Raw genomic sequence first — 17,800 nt, 5'->3', positions numbered from 1 at the left:
GGCCTTGTTGCAGAGGGAGCGGACATTTTGCAGTCCGATGTGGAGGGAGCGGTTGACAGAAGGGTGTGTGGGAGGGGAGGGGGGTCCAGGTTGTGAGGCAGGGGTGGGGGGATGGGGATGAGGGAGGAGAGGTTGACTCCCCGGGTCTGTGTCCGGGGTGGCTGGCGAGAGTGGTGGGGAATGGGGCAGTCGGTGTGGCTGCTGCTGGACAGCCAACGCCGAGTGCCGCGGTGAGCCCGGCGGAGGATTCCCAGACTGGAACAGAGGGAGGTTGTGGGAGGGTCAAGTGGGGATAGAAGACGAGAGGGACGGAGAGAGAGGAGGAGAGAGCGGGAGAGATGGAGAGGGGGAGGGTTTGGGGGGAGAGAGGAGGGGGGAGGGAGGGAGGGGGTGAGGGGGCTCGGGTCAAAGCGGCAGCCATAGTGCGCACGCGGGGACCGGGAGCGAGCGGTCAGGTGGATGGCATTATCCCGCAGATTGGGGCATCGAACCCAACAGGACCATAGTGGGCTCTGATGTGAGCCCCGGGGGGGGGGGGGGGGGGGCGCAGAGGGTTTTTTTTTTGTTTTGTTTTTTTTTTGTTGTTTTTTTTTTTTTTTTGTGCGTGCGCACTCACCTGAGAACTAATCTATGACGTCGCAGTTCCCCCGCTCCGCCCCCACCCCTCCCCTCGCTGCCTAGCTGCACTCGCTCCGGCGTCGAGTTTAAGTACCTGGGTCAGTAGGCCCAGGCTCCTCCCCGCGATGTCCTGCTGCCGCTCCCCGACTGGCTGAACTCGCTCCGGCGTCGAGTTTAAGTACCTGGGTCAGTAGGCCCAGGCTCCTCCCCGCGCTCTCCTGCCGCCGCTCCCCGACTGGCTGCACTCGCTCCGGCGTCGAGTTTAAGTACCTGGGTCAGTAGGCCCAGGCTCCTCCCCGCGATGTCCTGCTGCCGCTCCCCGACAGTGACACTGAAAGAACGTGTCACGCACCGAATGTCACCATAAGCTGAGTGCAGAAGGTGGGCACAGATCACACGGAAGTTCAGTTTTAGCCAAATGCAGGGAGTGGGCAAAGACCTAGGTGTCAGGAAATCAGAAAGATAGATTCGTGCAGGGTTAAGAAAGCACGTGCAGTTGATGAACTTGAAACAGAACGTTCAAATATAGGATTAATTGGAGCCCCGGTGAGATGTGGAGTGAATCTGGATTTTATTCCACGTTAGAGAAGTTTCGCTGCAGTTTGACTCATGTTCTGTTTCTGATAACATGTAATCAGATGTTCAGATGTCATCATGATCACATTCAGCTTGGAAAGAAGAAACTGAGGATTTCTTGCATAAAGAATAAGATTTCAATGTCATACGTATGTCACCTGTTTGATATAGGGTAAGAGTGAACAACCACGTGTGTGCTTTCCCTTCAGAACCTACCAACCCGCCAAAAACGAAATGGAACGCCCGAACAGGGACTTGAACCCTGGACCCTCAGATTCCCGTCACATTGGTCAGTTTAAAAGTCTGATGCTCTACCGACTGAGCTATCCGGGCTCCCTGATCTGTGTGTAAGAGACACAGGTCACTTAATAACATGCCTGAAATTTGTATGACAGGACTGATCTGTGCATAAGCGGCCTGCTCTCAGCATAACAGGCCTGGTCTCTTTAAAATATCCCTGGTCTCTGCATCACAGGCCTTTTCACTCTATATCAGGCATTTTCTCTGTTTAGCATGCCTGGTCTCTGTATAACTAACTGCAATAGTCAAAATGGGTTCCAGGTGGGGATAAGAAATAAAGAATGTGGATTGTGTAAAGAAATAGATGTTTTGCACAAGGCTAAATTCTCTCTTAGTAGCTTCATTCGATACGAAAACTAACGGTTTGGTTGTGAATTGCCGCAACTTTTTGATGTTGGTTGATTGCGGCTCCTCCATTTCTGAAACTTCAGGAATAATTTATTTGAAAATAATACTAGATCTTGAGAGCGAGTATTGTCCTCACATAATCTAACAACCTAAGTGTCCAAGCAGATTTACCGGGTCCGAATCTGTTGGATTATTTTTGTTGGATCAACTGGAGCTGAGTGTGGGAGCCACATGGTGGGACTGGAAAGATGATTGAATCCTTGGTAAAACAGCCTGGGGAATGGGAAGCCTGGGGAATGAGACAGAGAAGCAGTTTCTAGCAAGCAGGATTCCTGAATAATATTTGACGTCTGTTCCTATAGGTTTGTGTCTCTGTGACACTATCAATTTGTAACTTCCGTTGTTTCTAATAAACTTCAGAATACATAGCTTCGATGCATGTGTACAGTAACCAACACCGATTCTAAACCGTTTGGACTATTTCTGTTCAGATTCCAGTAGCGCCCAAATCGCAAATATCGTACACAAGCATCTGCAAACGCAAAAAAATGTCGAAAGGTGTCCGAATCTCCAGGAATGTGATTGTGAAGGCGAGGGGGAATAATGCTCAAGGAAATTATCACGATAAGCATCCAGCCCCCACCACTTTTGCAAGATTTCCTTCTATTCACACCAATATATTTACATTAATTTAATTTTTCGTGGTTCCAATTTGCTTAAAAAAATTTAAAGGCATAAACTACCTGTCCGTCTGGGAATTCAATCCATATGAAAGGCGGGAATACTATCCGCGATACTAACTTGGATTCATACGGATTCAATTCACACAAGACGCAAAGTACAAAGAGGCTCATCAGAGTCACCCTGTTGCTCATACCAAAGCCTGCAAATTCCGAAACAAAAAGTGTCTGGAGGTAATCTACCGTTGAGTGAGGAACAAGATTAAGACTGAGTAACATTTTTCTTGCCGCAGCATAGCTTAATGTTTCCAAATTCAAGTCTTCATAATTCAACGCTGATACCGATGTGATTGTAAATCGCGCATGAAAAAGGACCACAACAACAACAAGATTACATTTTTGTTTAGCGCATCTCACGTCAGGAGGACGTTCCAAGGCGCTGGACATTGTATAGCATTTCAGAACCGAAATGGCGTCAGTTGGGAGGAGGGAGGTGAGGTGCAGGGTGTTGACCAATAGCATGATCGAAGAGGAGGGCTTCCAGGCGGGAAATTGAGAAGGCTAAGGAGGGGCCGAGGCTGATTGATTGGGGGATGGAGTTTCAGAGGTTGGGGACAGAATGGATGAAGTCTTTGCGACAATATTTCGGCCGATGGGTCGGAAGACGTGGGTCAGGCCAGAGCCGGCTGATCGGAGGGTAGAGGGCGGGTTGGTACGGGGTTAGGAGGTCAAATAGATAGGGTGGGGCAAGCCGTTTTAGGTGAGAACTAGGATTTTGAACTGGATCCTCTGAAAGATAGGGAGCCAATGGAGTCAGACGAGAATAGCGGGAGATGGGGTCACGGAGTTTGGTGCGGGAAAGAAAACGGGCTGCAGAGTCCTGGATTAACTGCAGATTGTGGAGGACATGTTGCAAAAGAACATGTTGCAAATGAATCGAAAAATTGGAAATCATGAGCGTCACAAAGCAATTCGTATTGTTAGTGGCACCAAATTAACTTTATTTCAGGTATTAGCTTCGCAGGGTGATGCCTGCCGTACTGATTCTGCCGATGATTCAGCTCTTGCTTGATGCACTTGATATATTTCCGTGGATGTATTCCAACGGAAATTCCTGATATATGCTGCTTGACACACACACGCACACACAAACACACACGCACACGCTCACACAGACTCACACAGACACACACACACGCGCACACACGCACGATCATAGACGCACGCAAACACACACACACACGTACACGCACACACGCCTTGAGACCCACACCTACACCCTGAGGCACACAGAGAGGCAGAAGACGAAGCAGGAGTTGTAAAGACCGACAAGCAGTCGAGCCTGGAGGTGATGAAGCCATGAAGAAGAGATTCATCCGCCTGAGGGTTCAGGTAGTGGCGGATTCGGGCTCATCACCATCACAAAATAAAACAAGGACATAATTATGGATGGTAAAGAGAAATGCTGGGATTGATTAGAGTTCAACTCTCTTTACACTTCACCGGAAGACAGAAATGTAAATTAATACTTGTTTTCAAAATAATTTCAACGTTTTGCTTTTAAACAGAGAAAACCCAGCTGTGGTAAGATGTTTCTCTTCGCTGGTAAAACTTTAAAATGGGCCGATAAGATTGTCCATTTCGTTGTTTTTCACGTGAATGTGAATCAAAACATTGACCTCGACGTGATTTGAACACGTAGCCTTCTGATCTGGAGTCAGACCCGCTACCGTTGCGCCACGAAGTCGACAGCTTCTCTTAGACAACAGGCTGGAATTGTAGAGGCAGAATATAAAACAGAGCAACACCTGTATCATGAAAATAAATTACTGAGGATTCGACAAATTAGTCAAACGCTATAACGTCCCCAAAATGAGCGAACAGAAGTTAAAAGGAGTTTCATTAGAAAACAATACTCGCTTGAAGGACGACATTCGGAGCTCCCAAACATCTGTGAAAAATCCCTTAGAAAAAGTTCTCCAAACCTGAAAGTGGTGGCAGCAGTTTGCTTTATGTGAATATAACTTTGCTACAAAATCCCCAAAATGAGGGACCAGAAGTTAAAAGGAGTTTCACCAGAAACCAAGATTTGTGCAAATTTTGAAAACAAGCAGAAACATGTAATTTTACAACCGCCGAAATAGCTCAGTTGGGAGAGCGCTAGACTGAAGATCTGAAGGTCCCTGGTTCAATCCCGGGTTTCGCAGCGTTTTTGTTCAGTTCGGCTGCAACTCATAGCCTACGTATGTTCTGTTAATACTGTTTGGGAGTCATTGCATTGTGACTCTTCTGCGTATTTCAGTTTCAATCAGACAAACACAATTTATTATTTGCAATGACTTGAAGATGTGATGAATTTTGATTAATGTGCAGCAAATCAACAAATTCAGTATGATATTGCCAAGTTCTTCTTTTGAAACTTGAGTTATTTGGTACACGAAATGGCTCGTTGTTCTGGGGGTATGATTCTCGCTTTGGGGTTAGGAAATGAATAAATATGCGAGAGGTCCCGGATTCAAATCCCGGACGAGCCCAAATTTTAAATGAATTTTGTCCCTGTTTCCCACTCTGTATTTTGAATCAAATGAACTATCTTTGTCATACCAACCCAGTACGTATCCCATTCAATAGGCGAAATGAGCATCCGTTGCAGCGCCAGTGGTTCAATGGTAATATGTAAGATTTCTATTATTGTGAGCCTTGTTTGATTCTTGGTGATTGATTCTTTGTTCCTCTGTCTCTGCCCTGCGGTTGAATATTATTATTGTATCAGGAGCAGCAGAATATTGTGCGCAGCAGCCATCATGGATTTTCCAAAAAAAATACATGCTGACCAATCTTAGCGAATTATTCGGGCAGCTCAGAATAAAACAAGCGAAATGTAACAGATGTAAACCACTTCTGTTTCCCGATGGGCTTTGACAAAATGACACATGAGAAGAAACAGACTAAAATCTGTGCTCGTGGAATCATGGTGGAGAAAATCATGTAGTAAAACTCCACGAGAGAGCCCATTGGAAGGAGCTGTGAACAGAATTAAGTTGGAGAGGCGGAATGTGTTGCAGCACCCATGGGCGGTATGAAGGATTGCTTAAGAACCCATTACGGAGAGGTTCCGATACGAAGAACACCATTTGCAGGTTAGGATGACCAGATCTGAAGCTTGGTAATGGTCGGTCGGTGATGTGCCTGTAAGCGGTATAACCTTCAGAAACTGAGTGAAGTTCTCTCGGATCCGGGAGAGAACAGAGGAGTAGTTCTGTGGTGACTCTTGCGAAGGCCTGACCTCTCCTACCGAAACCACAGAAACTGGAGATTTGGAACGTTAGAATGTAAGTATCAAGACGGACGTCTTGATCATCCGCCAAGTCTGTACTTCGACAGCGAGAGAGAGGAATGGAGCAGGCAGGGCAGGTCATTCTGTAATCGGTATCAGTCGATACCAGGGGCGGATAGGCAGCAGCCCACGTCGTGGGGATCACCAGCCACCCGAACCTGAAGGCCTGATAGCTCAGTTAACTAGAATACGATTAGCGCTGTGTTGCCTGACATTCATTTGCAGGCCACATTATTGGAGTAAATGTGGATACATTTGTCTCTTGGCTTTGGAGCATCTATTTTTTTTTGTCTCGCTATGGATGCACTTTATGTGAGAGCTGCTATATCAAATGCAGTGACGATAATTAACTCACAGAAGATTAAAATATGAAGAAAATTACAGATTTTTTATTGGCAGTATTGACTCCAGCTGAGAAAAAAACTCTAGATTTGAACTTTATCTGCAATTGAATACTCTCCCGGTTAGCTACACACCAATGTGTTCATATTTCCTAGTTTTTATTCATACAGATTTCGGAGCACATCATCCACGACTCTGCAGTCTCCACAACCCTATGACCGCCATCTTCGTCTTGCTCCCCTGGCTTCCGATCTGTCAGAGGATACAGATCAAGATAACTTTCCTCATGGTCAAAACCTCCCATAGCCTTCCTCCTTCCTATTTCTGTGACCTGCGATCTCAACACAACCTGTCCTCTCTCTCTGCTCAGCGGAATGCGATAGGCTTCACATTCACTGACTCGCCCGCCCCGCCATTGGTCGGCCTTCATCCTCTCTGACCCCATCTTCAAGAATTCGATCCCACAGTCCATCGGTCTCGCCCCTCCAGTGCCGCCTTCAAGACCCGAATTAACATTCTTGGCTTCGACCAAGCCTTCAGACACACTTTGACTGCTACCCTCGCCGCCTAGCTTCCTTACTCATCCCAATCAAAAGCTAACGTGCGTTTCAATGACTGTCTAGTGCCCTGTGGCGTTCTCCAAAAGCGAAAGGCACTTTACAAATGTAAACTTGTGCTGTTTCTTTCGAATGTGTATTTTTTTTCTCACACATATTCATCGAAATCTGCCTTCAACAGAAGCCGCTACTGGTCAATTCTCAAATCCGTTAAACTCCAACAAAATTAGCATTAGTTCTAGAAGATTATTTATGACACCGAAAAGAAATTAATTAGTAAATTTCTTCACATTAGATCATGTGCGTCACAGAGCCATTACTGCACCAAAACAGAGCTATATTCCACCAAATGAAGCCCCAATCTAGCTCTTCATCACTTTGTGATGAACACTGGTAAAGACTCTCAATGAAATGCATCACCAAAAGATCACCCCACTTGATTCCAATATTTAAGAGNAAAAAGGTGTTCCTTTATTGGAAATTAAAGTTATCTTTGATTCAAAGTATTAACTCAAACAATTGCAACTGTTGTGTCCAATTGAACTAAAAGCCGAGTGTCAGAAAAACAATGGTGACTTGAGGCAGCTGCTTTGTGTCACCCTGTTTTCCCTCCAGGTGATGGTTCAAAACCCCTTCTGTCGGAATTCATGTGGCTTCATAATAGTTATCCTCCTTCGAGAGAGTAAACGAGCATGGACACTTGGGGTTGAATTGGCTCCAGGGTGTCGACTTTGCAGGATCCAGACAACCGTGCGCCATAGTCACATTTATCCACTGCTCCAGGCACAACCGATAACAGTTCGGCCAGACTCGCTCATCGGTCGGAGTTTAAAGGGCAGTCCAGTGAGCGGTCATCGATCTTTGCAGTCAGCAGCATATAATCCTTTAATAAAAGCGCGATCCCATAGGTTTGACTCTATTCGGCACGAAACTTGACAAACTTTGCATTCAAAGGAAAGCTTTGCAATTTCCACTGGTTCAACTCAGTGCGCATAGCAATCCTGCGTCCCTGTACCAATACATCTCAGGAATTTGGTACGCAGGATTGTTCTAAGGGAGAGAGCGGACCATGTACAGCTGGGATGCATGTGACTCCTGGTAAGTTTACCATATATTTGAGGCCTTCTCCCGACATGACTCGCGGTGTATGAAATATAAGGATTAATAATATTATTTTTAAAGCCACCATGATTCGATTCTTGTTCTTGCACTCGATTATATTTTCCATGATTAACTTCCAATAATTAAGTGGATGCCTCCTCGTCTCCGCTTCACTGCATTGCTAACTATCTTAGATTCGTGTATGTCATTCAGTTACACAGTAACGAATCGACTTTATAAACAAGGTAAAGCAGAAATTGATTTATTTCACGAAGCAGTTTTAACAAGAAACTGAATATCTCAATCAATATCCGGTGCTGTTGCCGTATTGCATTCAATCTAAACATTACGCCCATTATCTTTGTTAAACAATAATACAAATAATAATTGTGAATTTGTTATAGCGCTTTCCGTGTCTCCTGGAAGTCCAGCATTCAGAAAGTATACGGTAAAGTGAATTGAATGTATATTGGTGGGCGTAACGCTATAACCAAATACGCACAGCAGTGTCCAACAAAAAATGGTGGATTTACGTGACCAATTGATTTATTTCTATTTTATTTCATTGAGGGATTATTAACAGGTGTTTGAAGTAAGGAAACATGCGCAAGGTTTTGCCCTGCAGCGAATCAACTACAAGTGTCTCGCTTGCGAGGTGAGCACATTAGCCACTTGGCTACAGGACTGCACCTGACATAGAGATGAGTACCGCTTGGCGTGACATCGAGTGACTGCATCAACAGTTCAAATGATGCAATTCGGAAGCTCTCCAGAGGTTTCCTATTGGAATAAATAATATTGCCTCTCAATGCGTTATCTCAAACTCTTAGTTGTAGACTCTGCATTCGGCAACAACGGTCCTGCTGATATCTTGCCATGGCGTATTCAACATTATATGAAATAGAAACAATTTATTACCCGATTCTTGCTGTAGTTGGATTACCAGGTAGGTGACTAACAGTTATATTTTATTTATAGAATTCAGAGACTGGCAGTAATGTCACATATTTATCCCGAAATATTTATTTGAGTTCGCTTTTACTTGTTTGCTGAACTGGTCATTGTCTTCGTTATCCTTATGTTTGATACAATGCCGCTAAAGTCAGCAGATTGTCTCCAAACGTCTCACTGTCCTTATGCTGTAAAATGCATTTATTGTGCATTTTGTAAGCGAAAAGAGCAGCCGATATATGTAGAGGAACATATCACAAACAATCATGAGACCTGGATGTCAGTTACACAAAACTTTCTACAATAGTGCAGTTCTTATTGAAGAATACTTAACTTGATTCACATTGTGCAGACTCCGAAGTACTTTAACTATTCATGTCCAGCTGTGTGCACTTGCTCTCCAGGACTGTAAGGCTCCAGTAGAGAAGCGTTATCTGTCTTATTAAGGAGATGGCAACACGCCCATCTCTCCCATTTGCTGGGGCTGGACTGAGATCTGTAGAGACTCTGGCCTTGCTCCTGGGTAGACAAAAAACGTCTAATGCCACACGGCTCATCCCGGAATAATGGTTAAGTGAGCGATGGTTTGAGAGTAAGGCTGTGTAATGGGATTGGCACCCACTCGCCCAGTTGCCTGCACTTTTCAGCTATAGTTGTGTGTCTGCGTCAGTGAACATGTGTTGTTTTTCCCCTTTTCAGTGAACTTGTTGGCCATTGTAATCCTGTCCCGGGGAAGGTGCGGTCTCTCCAAGGTCGTCACTCTCTACCTGGTGGCCATGGCAGCGGCGGATCTAATGGTTATTATCAACGATCTAATACTGAATCGCATTAATCAAATGTATTTCCTGTTTAGCTTCTTTTCCTACACTCCTGTGTGTAAGTTACGAATTGTTCTGCTGACATCAGCCACTCGATGTTCTATCTGGCAAACGGCCGCTTTCACCTTTGATCGCTATGTCGCCATTTGTTGTCAGAAAATAAAAAATAGATTTTGCTCTGTAAAATCGGCTATTTTGGTTATAACGACAGTTTGGGTGCTTAGCTTTGCGCAGTGCATTCCGTTTTATTTTATTTTGATTCCTCGTGTCATAATTAATAATATACCGAAATACTGCAGACCAAAACCAAGTTATCGGACTTCAGAATATTGGAGAGCGTACGAATGGTTAATCTGTGTGTTCAATCCTGTACTGGTGTCTGTTCTCATTATCTGTATCAATGCTTTGACTGTAAGTCACATTTTAGTAGCCAGCAGAGCCCGCAAGCGAATCCGAGGTGACAGCAGTGGTAATAAACCGAACGATCCCGAAATGGTGAAACGGAGAAAATCCATCATTTTGCTCTTCGCTATATCGGGCAGTTTTCTACTTTTGTGGATGACAAATGTTGTCTATTCGTTAAAATGGTCAGTTGTTAATTATCCCTTTGCAAAGAAAGAAAAGAGCATTCGCTATACCATCCAACAGATTGGATTCATGCTTCAGCTTTTGAGCTCCTGTACGAACACTTGCATCTATATGGTGACTCAGAGTAAGTTTAGAGAGGAAATGAAGAAGATTCTTAAATACCCATTTGCTCTGTTACTTCAACTGTTTAAATAAAATATTACTGTTTGGACTGATTGATTGTAAATTGTGGCCACAACACGAGCATCGAATGCCTTTGCGCTCCTTTTCATTCAAACTCTACCAATCTCTTCGACAATCGTATTCACAGGATAGAGTTTAATACGTTTAGAGAGTTCAGATGAAATTGGAAACGTTATCGCACTGGATGGATTCTCGAATAAAATGTAACTGTTCAATTCTCCTTCGTTTTAAATGATAAAAGGAAAGCATTGTTCACTTCCATCGCACCACCCGAGCAGAAGATTGATGTCCCTGATAAAAGCTTCACGCGATTCTGTAACTGTTTTGAGGTAGTGCATTGAACACCATTACATTCTTTCCTCCACCACCTCTCTGGTTTCTGGTTTCACTTGAGTTTCATTGGTCGTAGTGAGAGATTGTTTCCTCATCAAGTTTGATCAATGAAGTTTCAGTGGGGAAGCCGTAGTCATATCTGTCCTGCACGTCCAAAATCCAAGACTCATAGTCTGAAGACAACGTATGACACCAGTTTTTAATAAGAACATAAACACTAAAAAAATGTGAATAGTCCCGGTAATGAGAACTTATTAATGACGGTATCAGAAACATATTACTAATGTTGACATATAATCGTTGTGTACAATCGCTGACTATTACCAGTCAGCTCAGCTGATATGCGTTCTACAAACGTAAATCCAAAGTTATGATCTTGAAGTAACCAGTAAAATTCCAACATTGGCTTTATGAATGAATTCAGTTCCATTGTGGAATTGGCAATAATCTGGATTGTGAATCAATTTACCAAATCTGGATGGGACCTTCACTCGTTAATATTTTGCAAACGTCCAGCAGTTGAGTGATGGACAAGAAACAAAACCAATTGTCCAGTACTTGTAGTTTGACGTTCAATGAGGCTCACTCATACCTCCCTATTGGAAAATTGACATGTTAATATAATTTTTGTTGCCTTGTATTGACCAACAAGTTCCATATATCTTATAGTTACCATGTTCTCAGCTGATGTGAGAGATTTCAGTGTCCAAACTCAGCAAAGGGGTGCTTTCAGCACGTTCAGTAAAATATTAATTTCGAAATGCTTTCAGTCTTACAGGAAAGTCGGTAGTTGTTAAACAGGCATAGCACTTATTCACATTTCTGATCTGTTTTTATTCTCACTGAACACATTTAATCCAAGGTTCGAATCAACTTACGGCTTCTAATTTTAATTAAATGCCATTCTCATATTTACACCGCCATATGTCGTGTTCTTATCGTGATCGTCTTGCGAAAACTGCCAATATCACAATTGAAGTGACAGAACACAACAGAGGCAATCGGTGCTGTTCTGTTGAACCTACTGTGGTGCTCGCAAAAAGGTGGTTCGTCCCATCTGCTGGATTGACCAAACCAATGAGATATGCTGACTGTGACACTATACAGCGAGAAGTACGCCATATAGAGGCAAGTTATTGCTTATATATCTGTCGCCCTTACAAGGATCTTGAACGGTGCCTGGTGTACAGGGAGGAGCATCTTGGCGTGCAGAATCGTAAAAGGTCACAACGCTTGGGTGGGGCTAGACCTTGGACGGATTTATCAGTGAGGATCGAACTGACGATATTTAACCCTTTAGGGGAATGGTGAGCCAGTGTTGGTGGGTAAGCATTGGTTGGATTTGGAGAGACCATTGGCTGCAGAATTTTGAATGTTCTTCAGCTCTTTTGGAAAGGAGCTGTGAAGACTGCCCTTGGAGTTGTCCAGCCAGGGCTCTGTGAATTGAATGACTGACGCGAAGTCGGTGCACGGATTGAGAAACGTGGCTGAACTTACATGTCGCTGAGCAACCTGGAGGCTATGTTTATTTCACTGAGCATTGAATGCATTTAATACACGGGGACATATATTACGTAGATGTTGTTCGGTGCGGATGATATACAGGATTGAAATTGGACTTCGAGTACATTGGAAATGCTGGTTAGTCATAAACTTTGATTTCCTCCACCATGTTGGAAGCAGGTGTCCGTCACATAGCTGACGAGGAAATTTAATTTTGAGGTGACAACTCCGTAACCTACATTCTAAGTTTGTGAACGTACGTTCACATAATAAATCCAGGGCGTGTAATCCATCTTGATTAAGATGCAGAGCGGAAAGCAGTTGCTGCTGAAGCTTCGAACTTCCAACTGTTGAATTGTCAGAATACGATATGCGTAACGAAACGCTGTAAGACAGGGCGTTTGCAAACGTTAAGTCGTTATTCTGGTTTATATGCATCAAAAATGGCGGAAAACACCATTTTGTTCTCGAAGCATCATTTATCATCTGTTAATAACTGAAGTCGTTTGTGCCTGGTTAAGAACAAATTGTCCAGACGCAATGTTAAAGTAAGTCACCACTGGCTTGGGAGGATACAAGCTGTTTTGTGCTTAAAGCTCCATGTTCTTGGGGAAAAAAATTATTTGACAGCGCACTTAATCCTTAATAATAATCCTTGCATTTGATATAGCGCTTTACACGTCGGGAGGACGTCCCAAAGCGCTTCACAGAATACACTGTAAAGTGAATTGACTGTATACTTGTGGGCGAACGCGGCAGCCAATTGCGCACAGCAATGTCCCACAAACAGTCGTAGATTGAAAATGACCAATTTATTATTGTTTGTGGTTTTGGAGGGATTATTATTAGGCTCTGTGTGGAGTAAGGAAACTTGCCCAAGGTTTCGCCCTCTGCCTGGAATTGAACTCAGGTCTCTCGCTTACAAAGCGAGTGCTCTAACCACTGAGCTACAGGACTTCACATTTAGTATATTTGGGGTAGTATATGTTTTACGTGTTCTTGCTGTGCTTATATTTGAATAAAGGGAGTTAGCCACAAAACTTTATTGTTAGCATATTGTACACGGCAGTGTTTAACAAATGGCCGTGGATTGAGTGACCTAATTTGTATTATTACAAGCTTTTTCTTTTGAACCAATTATCACCCGCAGAAGAGCGATCCGCTGATCGCCGAACATCTCGGTTTAGAAATTCTAGAAGGCAAACAGATGAGTGGAGAGTAAGGAAAAATGCTAAACGTTTCAACCTGTCAGGAATTGAACACTTGTCTCTCGCTTGGGAGCCAGGTTCTGAAACCACTAAACTACAGTACTTCGCTTTGGAAGGATGATAGGGTGGAGAGGGGATGGTAATTTGAGAACATGGATATATTTACTTTAGGAAGTGAGTGATGGCAATACTTTTGAAGGAATTCCTAATGGACGGATAGAGAATTAAAATGTTGGTAGCAGAGGGGAAAGAGGAGAATACAGGAGATAAAATGAGGATGGCAACAGGTCGGGAGAGCACATGCTGAGTTTCATGTGAGAGATAAGTAACTACAGAAATAGGGAGAAGCGGTTAGAAAACAAATAACCAGAATTCGGTGAAGACTGGGAGGGCAAGGGAATAGTTTTGATAGCAGATTGGATTCCCTGCAGTTTCGACATGAGAAATTACATCAGAGGTTTGCATTTGTAATTGGAGGAGAGGATGTGTAAGTCATGGAACCGATGGTTGTGGACGCAATTGATTCTGGGGAAGTGGAGCCTCAGTTTGTACTTGCGTCCGGATGATGTGGAATCGAAAGATAGTTTGTTTGAGCCAATAGAAGGGCAGTAGGTTTGTGTCTGATTGAACACAGACTGGATGTAAATCATAATTTTTAATTCAAGATTGTTCCTACACATTCCCTACACTCAGTAGATGCCGATATGCAATACGTCCTCTGCCCTGTCCACCTCACAATTGATGGTTCGCCTTTCATCCCACTTGACCTCTCGCTCTGGAAATCTATCCACTTGTCCCTTGGCTTTGACATTCCCTTGGCCTCAAATGTCCATCCGAAGAACTGCCTTTGTCAACGTGTCTTCTGTCATTTCACTTCCTACAACAGCTACTGCCTTGGCTCCAGCCTTCCGAAACACCCGCGGCTTGGAAGAAATCCTCGACAGTCTGAGGCCTTGTGACGTCCTCCCAAAGTAAAAGGCGCTATATAAATGCAATATGTTTTTATTGTTGGACTAACAATCCGTGTCGTCATATATATTTGACCGCGGGGTTTGCACTAACAGCAAAAGTAGTTTGAGGTTTGCAGTACCAATGATTGCTGTATCAATGTAACTTCATAGCAGACTTCGTAAAGAATTATACCGACTGTCACAGAATCAGTTAACATTTGAAATTAAAGTTTCTTGTGTTGCTCATGATAGTGATTTACCTTGTTCTAGGGGATTTACTCTCCTGTGATTTGATGTAACATTGCGCAACAACATTCTAAGATTTCAAATCAGTGCAGATTGATGCTCTGCAGATATTAATTTCTGTTTGACATGGCATACATGTAGGTTAAACATTTATTCATAAGATATTTAGCAGACAGTCATCTTTGTAATGTCAGTTCCTGTAGATTAGCCTGCTGTAAAAAGAATTTGGAAACTTAAGGGGTTGATGTAAATTACAGGCAATTCGAAGCGATAAGCAAGAACCAGTACGTCGCCATCAATGGATATCAGTGAGCAGAAACTTTTGAATGGAGAACTGAAAGACATGGTTGAAAGAAAGTAAGCATTGTAAATTCTCTCAACATAAATTTGAATAATTCTTTTCTACTTTTCTCAAGACGTCAATTGGTGAACATTTGCTCCGACTCATATTTACAGCTTATTTCCTCCAATTCCCACATTCTTGGCATCAAGGCCTTGTGTTGGAAGTCCTCTTGCAGAATTTCATGAAATTCTGCATTCTATACCTATATTCATCGCTATTTTGTTAAATTATATCTATGATCACGCCATTCTTTGACCGTTTCCAATTACGAATAGTCTATTTTTGGAATCATGTAGGTCACTGATTTGAGCACTCGGCTCACAAGATTGGGCAACAGGTTCTATTACCGCAGGGTGAAACATTTGCAACTTACTTCCGCCACACGCCTCTGCGTACCTAGCAGTAAACATGAACACTCCTCGCCTGTTCGTCTCTTTCCTTGGGCAAATAATTCCAACAAAAATTAACAATAATAAATCGGTCACTCAATACACAACTACTTGCGGGAGACTGCGTGTGCAATTTGCTGCCGCGTCTCGCCCACAAAATGTACAGTCAATCCACTTTACAGCGTATTCTGCGAAGCGCGTTAAGGCGTCTCCTGGACGCGGTATAACGCTATGTGAAAAAACAAGGTTTACGATTATTAATATTTAGTGGATGATCTTCAAAATCTCCTCGAATCTTTCATCCTGAGTGAAAGATGATGGTCAAATCAACTACAAATTTATGATGTTCTGTTTCTCTATGACTAGAAAGCCCACGGACTCTTTGCGCTGCAAATGCTTTTGACACAGCAAGAGATCCATCCACTTTGATCTCATTCCTTCCCACATAAGACAGCGTTCTGACACATAATCTTATGTCATTAACTCAACCAGTTTCTCCTCCTACTCGTGCACAGTCCACTATTGTGTATCGCAGGATTGCATTCTTGCTCCCCTTCTTTTCCTCTCGTAAATGCCTCCAATTGCTTATAGCATGTACATTCTGAGAGTCAACCTCCACATGCATGAGTATGACACCTATATCTACTTTTCTATTTCAAGCTTGGAAACAGCCAGTCTTATTGTCTACATTTGCTTCCCGGATATCAAAACCTCAATGAGCACATGGGTATGAGGGTGACTGATGGTACGATGAAAGAGTATGGTATTCAGATGTTCCTCAAGCAGTCAAGGGAGAGGACATGCGGAATAATTGTGATGGAGTTCCAGAGGGTGGGGCAGAGAGGTCGAAACACCGTCCTCCAATTTCTAATATGGTGAACGTGAAGCAAGCCAAAGCCCTCTGAGCGAAAGAAACCGACAAGTTGGTAGGGAGAGATTAGTTCAAAGAGGTAGACGGAGAACGTCCATGGTGTGCTTTAAAATTGATGAACAGGATATTTAATTGTATCATCTGATTAATTGACGGCCAGTGGAGCTGAACGTGGAAGGGTATAATAGGATTGTGGAGCCTGATGTGGGTTACGACACGGGCTGTGGATTTCTGGTGGATCTGCACCCTTTTGAGTGCGGAGATGCGGAGGCAGACAGGGAGTTTGCATAGTTCAGTCTGGTTGCGTTCAACGCGTGTATGAGGGACTCGGAGCAGGTCTCTGTTGCGAGGTAGTCGTGTAGCCGGGCAACTTTGCAGAGGGCTAGAAAGAGAATCGGTTCATGGCACAGATATGCGGGATGAAGTACGGTTGAGGGTAAAACTGGTCTACAGTGTTCGAGATCGGCCCCGTGAACTGCAGAGTGACTGCATCCAATATTGGTGATGCTGCCACGACTCGAGTTATGGAGGCGTTGCCGTAAGCCAAACAGGACGCCTCGGTCTTGCTGATATTCATCCAATTCACCACTGCCCTTCAAATTCCTCCCTCCTTTGCCTCCTTCAAAGCAAGACTAGAGACCCTACCCTTCGGCTGCATATTCGGACACCCTTTTACCCTACCCTCCGTACCCACCAGCACTCCAGTTCCCTTCCGACTCCTCGGTTTCAAATCCCTGATTTCCCAGAAGCTTGTGTTGTTCTCCCAATATCAAAACTGCTTTACAAATGTAATTTGTTTCTGTTTGCTTGTGCCCTTAATTCTCACCGTATTCACTGGAAAATCTTAACCAAGCTTTTATCACTTCATTCCTTGAAGTCACTTGCACACTCGTATGTGGTGCTCTCAGTCAGTTCCAGCTTACACACGGCCCATTTTATATAAAAATCCCACCGGCCATATCGTCACTTCTAATAAAAATCACCCACTCATAATCCACCCTTGCTGGGTTCCACTGGCTCCTTGACTCTGAATGGATTGATCTCAAGATGCTTACCGTCATATCTAAATCATTTCACACCTTAGAAACTCGCTCTCTCTCTAACATCTGCAACTGCACACCGCTGCCAATTACTTCGCCTCAGAAAACCCCTGTCATGCTGCCCGTCACCCGCACTCTCTAACATCAGCAATGACCAAGTCTTCATTCATTTTCAATCCCTGAATATCACTGTCTGTATTCAGCACTTTGTCGTTGCCGTGCCTTCACCTCCACTTTCGACTCTCTACCCGCTTCTCGCTCCTTCACTTCCCTCCTCTCATCCTGATCATTTCCCCCCTGATCGGGTCTCGACCCATCTGTCCAGCGCCTTGGGACGTCCTCCCTACGTGAAAGGCGCTCTATAAATGCAACCATGTTGTTGGTGTTGTTGTCCCTTCTCCAGCAATTCTTAATTCCCGTCTGAAAACTAAACGCTTGGACAATGCCTATGGTAATCTCCATTTCCCCGTTTCCCGCGTCCACCCATCAATGTGAAGCTCACTGGGATTGTATTGCGC

General features: G+C 43.8%; 3 non-coding genes across 3 annotated transcripts; 1 reads left to right on the top strand and 2 right to left on the bottom strand.

The window, feature by feature from the left end:
* Positions 1–1,434: 1,434 nt before the first annotated feature.
* On the bottom strand, positions 1,435–1,527 carry trnak-uuu. The gene is made up of 2 exons: positions 1,491–1,527; positions 1,435–1,470 (listed from the first exon to the last, which is right to left on the bottom strand). It is a non-coding gene; the product is annotated as a tRNA-Lys (tRNA).
* Positions 1,528–4,197: 2,670 nt separating this feature from the next.
* On the bottom strand, positions 4,198–4,269 carry trnaw-cca. The gene has a single exon. It is a non-coding gene; the product is annotated as a tRNA-Trp (tRNA).
* Positions 4,270–4,656: 387 nt separating this feature from the next.
* trnaf-gaa lies at positions 4,657–4,731 on the top strand. Its single transcript has one exon. It is a non-coding gene; the product is annotated as a tRNA-Phe (tRNA).
* The last annotated feature ends 13,069 nt before the right edge of the window (positions 4,732–17,800 follow it).

Source organism: Callorhinchus milii, unplaced genomic scaffold (assembly GCF_018977255.1).
Source record: "Callorhinchus milii isolate IMCB2004 unplaced genomic scaffold, IMCB_Cmil_1.0 Scaffold42, whole genome shotgun sequence".
NCBI classification, from domain to species: domain Eukaryota; kingdom Metazoa; phylum Chordata; class Chondrichthyes; order Chimaeriformes; family Callorhinchidae; genus Callorhinchus; species Callorhinchus milii.
The sequence above is the reverse complement of the archived record's forward strand: the minus strand, read 5'-3'. Positions and strand labels throughout refer to the sequence as shown.